Raw genomic sequence first — 10,149 nt, 5'->3', positions numbered from 1 at the left:
AGGGTGCTTGTGAGAGCTGGTCTACATTTAAGCAGCACTTCTTCCATGCTCAAGATCGGTGCATCCCAAAGAATAGGAAATAAGGGAAGGGGGGCAGGAACCCTGCGTGGAAGAGCAAGGAGCTCATCAGTAAGATCAAAAGGAAGAGGAATGTGGAAATGTGAAATGTGGAAATATGACATGTGGAAAAAGGGCCTGTCCTCTTGAGAGGAGTATAGACGTGTTGGGCCTGCAGGGACACAACGAGGAAGGCTAAAGCCCACCTAGAGATGAGGCTTGTTAAAGAGATAAAGGATAATAAGGTTTTTTTCAAGTATGTAAACATCAAGAGGAAGACTAGGGATAATGTGGGTCCCTTGCTGAACGAGGGAGGTGTCCTGGTCACGGAAGACGCCGAGAAGGCAGAGATACTGAATGCTTTCTTTGTTTCAGTCTTTGCTTCAAGGACACTCACCCCTAGCAAGAGGACAAAGGGTCTGGGAAATGGAGGGCTCCCCCTGGTAGACGTGAGAGTGGTTCGGGAGCATCTGAGTGGGCTCAATGCACACAAATCCATGGGTCCAGATGGGATGCATCCGCGTGTGCTAAGGGAGCTGGCAGATGTGATCGCTGAACCGCTCTCTATCATCTTTGAAAGGTCCTGGAGAATGGGTGAGGTACCTGAAGACTGGAGGATAGACATTGTCACTCTGGTCTTCAAGAAAGGCAGGAAGGAGGATCTGGGAAACTACAGGCCAGTCAGTCTCACCTCTGTCCCTGGAAAGGTGTTGGAACAGCTTGTTCTGGATGCCATCTCCAAGCAACTGGAATAAAAGAATGTTATGAGGAGTAGTCAGCATGGATTCACCAAGGGGAAGTCGTGCTCGACCAACCTCGTTGCCTTCTATGATGGCATCACCAGCTGGGTAGATGGGGGGAGAGCGGTGAATGTCGCCTACCTTGACTTTAGCAAGGCTTTCGATACTGTCTCCCATGACATCCTACTAGCAAAGCTGAGAAAGTGTGGGATAGAGGAGTGGACGGCGAGGTGGGTTGATAACTGGCTGACTGGCCGAGCTCAGAGGGTGGTGATCAGCGGCGCAGAGTCTGGCTGGAGGCCTGTGACTAGTGGTGTTCCCCAGGGGTCGGTGCTGGGTCCAGTCTTGTTCAACATCTTCATCGACGACCTTGATGAGGGAATAGTGTCTGCCCTCAGCAAGTACACCGACGACCCAAAGCTGGGAGGAGTGGCTGACATGTCAGAAGGCTGTGCTGCCATTCAGCGAGACCTGGACCGGCTGGAGAGATGGGCAGGAAGAAACCAAATGAGATTTAATAAGAGCAAGTGTAGAGTTCTGCACCTGGGAAGGATCAACCGGAAGTATCAGTACAGGCTGGGGAACGACCTGCTGGAGAGGAGCTCTGCGGAGAAGGACCTGGGGGTCCTGGTGGACGACAGGTTGACCATGAGCCAGCAGTGTGCCCTGGTGGCCAAGAGGGCTAATGGGATCCTTGCATGCATTAAATGGAGTATGGCCAGCAGGTCAAGGGAGGTGATCCTCCCCCTCTACTCTGCCCTGGTCAGGCCTCATCTGGAGTACTGTGTCCAGTTCTGTGCTCCCTGGTACAAAAGAGACAGGGATCTCCTGGGTAGAGTGCAGCGGAGGGCCACAAAGATGATACGGGGCCTGGAGCATCCTCCCTATGAAGAAAGGCTGAGAGACCTGGGTCTGTTCAGCCTGGAGAAAAGAAGACTGAAAGGGGATCTTATCAATGTCTATAAATATCTGAGGGGTGGGAGACAGAAGGATGTAGCTAACCTCTTTTCAGTGGTTTGTGGGGACAGGACAAGGAGCAATGGCCGCAAGATAGAACACAGGAAGTTCCGCACTGACATGCGAAAGAACTTCTTCACAGTGAGGGTGACAGAGCACTGGAACAGGCTGCCCAGGGAGATTGTGGAGTCTCCTTCTCTGGAGATATTCAAGGCCCATCTGGATGCTTACCTGGGCAGCCTTCTCTGAGGAACCTGCTTTGCAGGGGGGTTGGACCCGATGATCTTTCGAGGTCCCTTCCAACCCCTACAATTCTGTGATTCTGTGATTCTTTCTTTCTTTCTTTCTTTTCTCTTTTTTTTCTTTTCCAACTTGTTTATTCTCACTTTTTTTTTTTTTTTTTTTTTTTTTGGGGGGGGGGGTATCTTACTAATATTCTAAGAGAAGTTTAATACAACCACTGGGGTTGTACTGAAATCAACAACTGACTATTGGAAAATAGGCTACTTTTTCAAGTTCTCACATTTCAAGTGGTCACATTCAGCATCAGAGATGTGTTACTTTCTATGGAAAGTTGCAGAAACTTTGATAAGTAAGTCTTATTCAAATTCACCTGTTTTTACCAAAGACTGTATCAGATCACAACAGAAAAGAATAGAAGGACAGTGCTACTCATACAGCTCAGTTTAGCAATATTGCATCACATACTGAATGAGCATTTTTGCTGTTTCCATAAATGTGAAATTAGATTTAACTGCCAAAAAGAGATGTTAGAAATAGCCCAGATTTTACTCTAATGGTATGACTGAAATTCCATTAATTCCATTTAGTTTTCACTCCTAACATTTATTCCAAAATAATTATTTCATCCTCATCTGCTCTTAGCCCCCTTTTCTTAACACTACTCTAGTTAGCTAGTCTAGTCTAGTCTAGTCTGTGAGATTATTTAACAGCTGGGGAAAGGCTAACAAATGAATGAGAATACAAAAATGAAATTGTAGCCTTTACCATTGATTGTAAGAATTCATGATGCCATGCAGTGCAAGTGCATAATTTGACCAATAAACTCAGATATTGGTACCTGATAGATGTCAGCAAATATTCTGATAGTGTTAGCAAGTAAGTGGCAGTCACTTAACATGTTGGAAACATTGTGAAATGAAACGTTTCTTGGGATGTATAATTTCAGATTACCAGGTAGTTGTTTAATAATAATAATAATAATAATAATAAATTATTTTCTGCTTTGAATATTGAACTCCAGTTTGCCTCATACAGCTTTGCTACTTATCTTTGGATAAAAAGAATGTCTATCAATTATGGAAAATCATCTTTAGAGAATCACTAATCATCAAAGATTACTACAAGTATATAAACAGAATATGCCTCTGCTATCACAAGATGAAATGGACTATGTCATGACAGTCTTTTGTTAACCCTCCACCATACACACTTATTTCAGTTGTTGAAGAAACCATGAATTCTCTTCATTTAAACTAGATTTAAACTAGATGTTGAAGAAGTATCTCATCAGGCATCTCTGATAGAAATATAGTATTAGTGATACTTAACTATAAACACCCAAATTAAAATATGTTAGACGTTGCAAATAAAGACTCATTTATTTATTTATTTATCTATTCCCATGGGGATTATTCTAGAGATAGATGTACTATGTTAAAATGCTCTCAGTGTTGTAATTATTATAGAAAAATAGTTTTGTTGCTTTAGTTACAAAATTCAAATCTACTGATGCTAAGGGCATCCAAGGTACTTTTACACTAGTGTTTCAGCTTTGCTTGGGAGCTTGCTTTTGAAAAAAATCTCCTGATCATTCTCATTTAACATGCTTTCTTTCACATCACTGAGCAGTCTCAGGTCACGTGCACTAGCTTCCTTTTGGGTGAAACTCGGTCAGATGTGCTCTGGGAGCATACCTATCGCCTTCCTGTCCTGGTTTCAGTCAGAGATTATTTTGCTCCCCACCTGAACAAACCAGTGTCTACCAACTAAAAGAGAATACTTTGGAGAAACTTTCTGAAGAGGTCCACCAACTTAAAGAGAGTTTATTTTCCTCACCTCCTGTACAAACCAGTGCTTCAGCTATTAGGGGTAAGCGCTCATCCGTGCAAGGAAGACGATATGGTGGGTACACACCCCATGCCACCCTGTGGTTTTACCTATGTGACCATGGAGAGGACATGAGAAAATGGGATGGAAAATCCACCACAACCCTAGAGGCGCAGGTACATGAGCTGCAAAAGAAAACAATTGGGAAAAAGGGGTTCTCTGAAAAGTTTGCTGCTCCAACTTCCAGCAGGCAGTCCTTTAAACACAGGAATGAAGATTCTGACCAGGACTAGAGGGGCCCTGCCTCCAGCCAGGGGGAGGAAAGGGGCAATCGAGTTTATTGGACTGTGTGGATTCAATGGCCTGGCACGTCATATGCAAGAAGTGTAAGGCTTTAGTAGACACCAGTGCACAATGTACTCTAATGCCATCAAACTATAAAGGGCCAGAGCCCATCAGTATTTATGGAGTGACGGGGGGATACCAGAAGTTAACTGTATTGGAGGCTGAAGTGAGTCTAACTGGAAATGAGTGGCAAAAGCACCGTATTGTGACTGGCCCAGATGCTCTGTGCATCCTTGGCATAGACTATCTTAGAAGAGGATATTTCAAGGACCCAAAAGGGTTCCGGTGGGCTTTTGGCATAGCTGCCTTAGAGACAGAGGGCATTAAACAGTTCTCTACCTTGCCCGGTCTCTCAGAGGACCCTTCGGTTGTGGGGTTGCTGAGGGTCGAAAAACAGCAAGTGCCAATCGCTACCACAACTGTGCACCGGGGGCAATATCGCACCGAGACTCCCTGATTCCCATCCATCAGCTAATTCATCAACTGGAGAACCAAGGAGTGATCAGCAAGACTCATTCACCTTTTAATAGTCCCATATGGCAAGTGCAAAAGTCTAATGGTGAGTGAAGACTAACAGTGGACTATTGTGGCCTGAACAAAGTCATGCCACCGCTGAGTGCTGCAGTGCCAGACATGCTAGAGCTCCAGTACGAACTGGAATCAAAGGCAGACAAGTGGTACGCCACAATTGATATTGCTAAGGCATTTTCTCCATCCCTCTAGCAGCAGAGTGCAGGCCACAGTTTGCCTTCATTTCGAGGGGAGTCCAATACACCTGGAATCGGCTTCCCCAGGGGTGGAAACACAGCCCTACCATTTGCCATGGACTGATCCAGTCTGCGCTGGAGCAGGGGGAAGCTCCTGAACACCTGCAGTACATGGATGACATCATTGTGTGGGGTGACACAGCAGAGGAAGTTTTTGAGAAAGGGAAGAAAATAGTCCAAATCCTTTTGAAAGCTGGTTTTGCCATAAAACAAAATGAAGGTAAAGGATCTGCATGAGAGATCCAGTTTTTAGGAATAAAATGGCACGATGGACATCGTCAAATCCCAATGGATGCGATCAACAAAATAATAGCTATGTCTCCACCAACTAGCAAAAAGGAAACACAAACTTTCCTAGGTGTTGTGGGGTTTTGGAGAATGCACATCCCAAATTACAGTCTGATTGTAAACCCGCTCTACCAAGTAACCCGTAAGAAGAATGATTTCGAATGGGGATCTGAACAACGACACTTCCAAACAAAAATGTGTCTGCAGTGAAGGGGACCAGAGTACAATTAGTCCAAAATAAGCCTCCGCTTTCCACACCCAAAATATTTGTCTGTATTGGCATTGTTCTGAGAGGGGTGGTTACACCTTGAGAAAAATCCAAGGCTCTCTATGACCTGCTGTTTTGGGCCACTAAATAATATAATATTATATGTTTTTAATTATATAATAATAATATTCTCCTGTTATCTCTGGAAAATAATTTTGACATATATTTTTCCATACATAGTAATTGCACATTTTCTTGGTCTTCCTTGGTACATGCAGGAAGACAGAAAGTAGTCTATTCATCCTCATGGAATCCCCACATATTCAAGTGTCTATAATGTTTTTCTACAGTATTCATTAGATTTTACTGGAGCACTGGGTGACTGAATTGTCACCTTACTGTGCCTCATTTAAGCACTAAAACACTTGAATTTTCAGGTGGTGAAATTAAAGTGACCTGAACCACTGAGAAGCTTTCAGCCTAAAGCTTCAAGGAATTCAGATTGGTATTTGTTGTTCATTGGAACTCAGTAAGTTGTAACAACAAATTTTGGGAGAACTTAATAAGAAGTATTTTATTAAAATGGACAGTTTGACATTTAGGATTTTAAATAGAGCTCTTTCAAGGTTTGGTTTAACCTTCGTGAAAGTACTCCTAGCCCCTGAAGATATGTTCTGCTGGAAAAGTCTTTCCTTCTCCAAACTTTGTGTTTGTTAGATCTGAATGGAGGTTAGAGGAGAAAGAGTATGCGGTATATATTAACTCAGTCTCTTAGAATAACAAGGAAATTCTTACAACCCAGATACAGAAGCTATATGACTTCCCTCTGCCATGGTTTACTGATAAAAGAAATACATGATATTTACTTGGCTCTCAAGAAATAATAGCAATCTTGAAATCCAAGAAAGTAGAATTTCCTAAACTGCTAGAAGGTGCCTATCTCTTTAAAGCTACTAGCTCTTTAACAGTTAATTTAAAGGGACAGGTGATAGGAATAATGATGCTGGCTGATAATAGAATAAAAATAAGCTGATATTAAGTTTATGCCATGTTAGAATAAATATCACTTTTTAAGACAGAAGCAGTGAATCATTGGTTGCATGTAATTATTTGAAGGAAAAAAAGTGTTTTCAATAGAGAGTTAATAGTAGTTGAAATAGGAACAAAAATCACACATTTACAGGTATAAATAACTTTTTAGAATGACAGTTTTTATTTGCAATTCTTTTCAGTTAGTCTAGACTGACTAGATGAAAAGTCTAAAAAAATATACTGATTTGTAGGGATATGGGCATATATCTGATCTTCACTATAGCCTTGCACAGATAATACTCCACATTTATGTTGATAGATTAGTGTCTGCATCCTTAAAGCAGAATTTTCTTAACCTTACTCCTTGTTTTTCTATGCTTCACAATCCCTTATCTGTACCCTCCTCCTGTGGTTTCTGACCACAGTAGTTCTCTGACAAAATTTTTTGTGCCATCTCCTTTGCAGTTAAATAGAAGTGATCACTGAGAACCTTTTTCCTTAGAGATGTTGTGGCACAGCTTCAGAGTTTAATTATATTGCTTTTTATTTCCAATTGCCTTGTGAGTGCCTACTTTTTTTATAAGCACTTGGAAAGTTAGTCTAAATCAATACTTTGCTGTGAGCTTCAACATCTGCTCACCAATAGATACATGATAGCACTGAAGTCTGAATTATCTCCTTCATGAATAATCCACTTTCATCTCAAAGGGCTTGGATCTCTGAACTGTGGTTGGGCAGATGTGCACTAGTTTGTCTGGAGAAAGTAACTCTTCCACCCATCTTTCACTGCAACACAGGTAGATATTTGGGTCATTAAATGTGTAGTTACCATAAGAAGTATTTCTATTTTTGTTTTATTTATTTATTTTTTTTTATAGCACATCAAAATACTTCTATTTTTTTAACACTTTTGGAACAAATATATGAGAGATTTCTACTTGTGAAAAAAATACAAACTTGAAGCAGAAACAGAAGAGTGATTCTGTGAATTTTCACTGTTCATTGACAGACAAAATTTTGAGTGTCCTTATTTCATGTCAGAGTAGTATTTTAACTCCCTGTGGAGTAATAAGATTACTGAGTAAAAGGATCTGAAAGCATATTTCCAGAGTATGTTGAGATGTATGGCATTAGCACTAAAAATCAAATAATATTTATGGATAGAATTGAACAAACAGGAGAATAGATAAAACAAAAAAGTGAAATATTACTGTTTCCAGCGTGATGCATAACCAACGATTTGTGAATTGTGCTTTCCATCTAGGAATGGAAATGGGCCTGAACTATAACAAAATGAGCTTTTTTTCTTTTCTTTTCTTTTTGGTACATTGAAGGAGTACTAGAGCTGGCAGTATATTTATTTTTTTAACAGTAGAAAAGTAGGTATAGATATAGATTTTAGTATCCAGCTTTCTTACACATGTTCAAGCTTCTCTTTTTGCTAATAGTTTCCATAAATTAAGCATTTGATAACTCTGCCTTACAACATTTAGTTTGACTTAATAAAGGACAAAGAGATTCATAAAGAATCCTCTTTAAAAAGAGTACAACATTTTCTTTAAAGCTTAAGAAGGAACTTGAATAGAACTTGAAAAATCAAATACATCCCTAAATACAACTGACAGATGATTCATTTGTCAGATAGATATCTTTGTTCTTCTGATGGGAGTAGAGGCTTTTCATTTTCAGTTAGCCTGAGTTTGCAGAGATCCTTAGCATCTGTAACTTTTAGTGAAGTCAGTAGGACTGCTTAATCTGTTAAGGACAAAAATACAGTTGTGAAAATACAGTTGTGTTCAATTTAAAATTAGTTTAATTGTGACAGATATTACAGTTTAATTTGCAAAGGAGTCTTATGAAGAGCGTTAGCCTTACCAAACTATTACTTTACTTAGAAAAAGTTGGAAGTATGTAAAACAATTTCATTGAGCTGACTCAAATTTCTGTAATTTAAAAATAAAAAAGGAAAGTATCAAAATCAAGATTGGTACCACAGATATAGATAAGAAATTAGATGTTGAGAGATAAAACACACACACAAAATCTCTACCTGACTCAGTATTTTAAAATGAAGAAAATAAATTCCAGGATAAGAGAAAAGACCATCTTGCAGACTACTACAGGAATAACTGGATAGCAAGATTACTGCATTGAGCTGGGGGGTGAGGGAGTAGGGAGGGAATGGGGTCCATAAATCTAGAAGTCTAACTAAGAAGTATCATTAGGGTACCCACCAAAGTTATAAGGAAAGCTTTTATTATACTAGTTCACAATTTCTGGTCTGATACTTGTTTCCAAGAATGTTTTATGGATGAAGAGATGTTGACAGTGATGTAACAGATTCCTGGGTGGAATGGGACCTTCAACCTGCTCTGACGTAAGCCTAACCTGGATGTCCTAACAAGTCTTTTCTGTTTCTAACTGCTATTATTCTATAGTATGGAGATGTCAAATGATAAACAACTATTAAAAGTGAAACTCATAAGATACAATTCAATTAATATATATATTGAAGCCATACAGTTTATTTTTATTTTATTCTGATCATAACATGTCCTTTTGTTTGTTTATTTATCTATTTACTAATTTATTTATTAAGCAGGGTAATATGGACATAAGGTCTCTCCATACAAAGAAAAGTCTTGCTCAAAATTAGGGAAAGAGTGGAAAGGAGCAGCTAACCTGACTGCTCAGATGAAAATCTGTTCATGAAGCCAGAACAAACTTTCCAGGATGTCTTAGCAAAAGTCAGAGAGAAAGCTCAGCAAGAGGGAAAGACATTCCATTGGTAAATATGATTAAAACATTGTCTTACTATCCAGATGACAACAAAAATGAAATCTGAGAAGTGTATAGTCTTTCAAGAACATGCTGTATGTGCTCTGCTTCTCATAATGCTAGCCATCTGCCCATTTGTGCAAGTTGAGTCTTTGAAGTTGGTAAGAAATGGTAAGAACTACAGTGAGAGTGAAAGAGAAAAAAGAAAAAAAAAAGAAAAAAAAAAAAAAGAAAAAGATTGTAATATGTATTACTTAATTTGTTAAACTTCATAACTGATTTAATTGGACAAAATGCTTGGTTAGGACTTGTGTTTAGTTCAGAAGAGGACTGGTAAATGTTCCTTGAAGATTATTTTAAAAAACATTGCCTTAAGAATATTTTATGTAGAGAAATACAATAACGATATCTCTTCTCAGTGTACTTAAAGTACTGGATTTTTTTTTTCTTTTTCACTCCCCCTTAGACATGAACATAGCAAGTTTAATATACAGTCAATAAATTTTTTTTTTGACTTCTTTAGATTTTTTTTTCCCCAATGTGTGAAGCTATTTTGTTAAATAAAAGTAATTATATCTGTAGCAATTGTATATATGTCCATTTGTGTCACTAATATGACCAAGATAAAGGTCTATGGAACTCTTTATTAGTTTTTCTCACATGTATGACTTTTCCTTTAACCTCAATTTAGAAGATCAATGAAATAAATTCACCATATATTCTAAAGAGGATCATGGGAAAACTTCGAAATATTGGAACTGTGCTATAACTAATCGGCCCCGCAAAGACATCAACAGAGAGCTTTTGTGTGACCAAACACTGGTCATTTTTTTAGAAGGTGTAATTTTAAACACATGGACAGAAGGGAAAATATCTGCTTTCTTGTCTTTCTCCTTTTGTGTTCCCA

Source organism: Oxyura jamaicensis, chromosome 2 (assembly GCF_011077185.1).
Source record: "Oxyura jamaicensis isolate SHBP4307 breed ruddy duck chromosome 2, BPBGC_Ojam_1.0, whole genome shotgun sequence".
NCBI classification, from domain to species: domain Eukaryota; kingdom Metazoa; phylum Chordata; class Aves; order Anseriformes; family Anatidae; genus Oxyura; species Oxyura jamaicensis.
The sequence above is the reverse complement of the archived record's forward strand: the minus strand, read 5'-3'. Positions refer to the sequence as shown.